Source organism: Peromyscus eremicus, chromosome 23, assembly GCF_949786415.1.
Source record: "Peromyscus eremicus chromosome 23, PerEre_H2_v1, whole genome shotgun sequence".
Taxonomy (NCBI): Eukaryota; Metazoa; Chordata; class Mammalia; order Rodentia; family Cricetidae; genus Peromyscus; species Peromyscus eremicus.
This window is the reverse complement of record NC_081438.1, coordinates 25,342,536-25,345,191: the sequence shown is the minus strand read 5'-3', so window position 1 is coordinate 25,345,191 and position 2,656 is coordinate 25,342,536.

The window sequence follows — 2,656 nt, the reverse complement described above, 5'->3', positions numbered from 1 at the left end:
GACCTTAATATCTATACTGATAGCTGTTATGTAGCTAAGGCCATTGTGGTATAGAAACTGCCCCATACATAGGCCGACACTCTGCTGTGCAAAGCCAACTTCAACAAGTTCAACTATTAATCTGGGCAAGGAAGCATCCTGTGTTTGTTGGGCATCTTAGAGGACATACAGAGTTGCCTGGTCCACTAGCTGAAGGCAATAAAGTGGCAGATCATTATACTCGATGGGAGGTACAATTGGGTGCCATGCCATGAATGTTCAATTGTTTCCCCGCTGTTACTGCTTATGATAATGCTCTACAATTGCATCGTAAATTTCATGTTAATGCTCAGACCTTGCAACATCGTACTAGTTGTTCTAGACTTGAGGCTTTATGTGCACCATTTATTCATGTGCCTTCTCTGGGTGTCAACCCTCGAGGACTTATCTCAAATGAGATTTGGCAGACTGATGTTACTCATATTTCTAGCTTTGGACCATTGGCCTATGTGCATGTGTCAATGGATACCTTTTCTCACTTAATATTTGCCTCTCTGCATAAAGGAGAACGTGCTCAAGATGTTAAAAAACATCTAATTTCAGCTTTTTCCTATGTGGGGGTTCCTTAGCATATAAAAACAGATAATGGTCCTGTGTATACCAGTGCCAGCTTCACAGGATTTTGTAAACATTGGAATATTATTCATAAGACTGGCATTCCTTATAACCCCCAGGGGCAAGCCATAGTGGAAAGGGCTCATCAACATCTTAAAACCGATTTGCAAAAAATAAAAGAGGGTGAGATGTATAGGGATATACAAGGACCTGAAGCTTTACTTTCCATTACACTTTTTACTTTAAATTTTTTGCTTGTTGATAGCAAGGGAGTTTCAGCAGCTCAGAGGCATTTTGGTGGCCCCTCTGTCTCTGATGCTAAGGTGCGATGGAAGGATTTAGCCACCCGTACCTGGCAGCCTCCTGCACCTATGTTGGCCAGAGTGAGGGGAGCTGTGTGTGTTTATCCTTCAGGTGCTGAAAAGCCCATTTGGCTCCCAGAAAGGTGTATATGCCTGGCAGAAGAGATTGATAAAAATGCATCTGTGGATACTGTGGCTGATGATGATGCCCATGATGATGCCTCAGGGAGAAGCTGAGCCGTTATGGAGTTTAGTAAGAAATCCGCCTGTGTTACTGCCTGTGAGTATTGATAGCCCTGCTTTTTCCTGCTGTATTTTCTTCTAATTGGACAATTGGTACTGCTGCCAGCAATGTAAAACTCCAAGACAGCTGGCAAGAATAATACCAGTGATATCTCCTTGAATCTGAAAGGCAGATTTCATGATTGCCTAGTCCTGAGTAATACTTCTTTGGCAGACTTTGTAGGTAATTCCAGCATGTCTCGTGTTGTGGGTCTCCCAAGTGCTCCTTTCCCTTTTGTTGTTTGGAATGGTGATGTGGGAGGGGAGGGACTACTGAACTGTTCAGTTCTAAATTGTAGCTTGAATAATTGCTGGAGTGCAAATTGGTCCCATGCAGTGATTGTGAGAATACCTGCATTTGCAGTGATGCCTCTGGAGAGTCCTTCTGATCAGTTTCCGCTGCAACTGAAGAGGACAAGAAGAGACTTTGGCATTCCTGCCCCAATTGTTGCGGCTGTGGCTGCATCTGCTGTTGCTGCTACAGCTGCTGGGCTTGCATTATCTCAGACTGTTCAACAGGCTGCCGTTATCAACACATTATCTGAGAGGGTGGCTGGTGCCTTGGACACTCAGCAAACATTGAATGGACAATTACACTTTGGAATTCTGATGCTTAATCAGCAAGCAGCACTGTTACAAGAACAAATAGATATGTTGGTTGTGGATACGCCAACATATGTTACATGCTTATGGAATGTCAGAAGTTTGTATAACCCCTCATGCAGCTTTTAATGCATTGGCCAAGGTTGCAGAATTGAATGCTTATTTGCGAGGGCCTTGGAATGGAACATTTTTGAACTATACAATTCAGTTAGCACATGCTATTGTAAGGATTGATGAAACTAGAGTTGTTCCTGTAAATGAGCAGACCTGGTGGTCATTAATGTCTAATGCTGTTGGGTGGATTACTAGGTGGGCAGGGTCTGTTTCCCTCTTATTAATCTGTGCAGGTGGTATGGGAATTGGGTTATTTCTGCTATGCCAATGGCAACGCCAGTTCACTCGACACCGACAGCAAGCCCTTCTGGCCACGTCACCCTCTGAATCTGCACAAGTGTGGTTACAGATAGTACCCAGAGACGGGCAACTCCTGTGGTCCTCATGCGACCTAAGGCAGGGGGCATAAGGGCAGCCCCCTATGACGGGTAAGTTTGGGGATTGCAACAGGTGACCTAAGGCAGGGGCTATCTGATCTTCCACAGGCTGTTCTAGCTGATGTGTTCCTTTTGAAAATAAAAAGGGAGGACATGTCGGCAGCAGTAAGTTTGCTGCCTTCATTTTAAATGCCCTTTTTTTGTCCTGTCCCAGTTAAGTTGTTTGTGTGAAAAATGTGCAGTTGGGTTCCAGAGGGTGCTGGGGATCAGTTCCCCTGTGGTTTTTCCTGTTTGGAAAACAGTGTCCGGCTTGCCTCTGGATACAGAGTAACCATTCCTTGACCCCTGCTGTTGGAGGTGCATATATGCCCATGTTGGTATGAA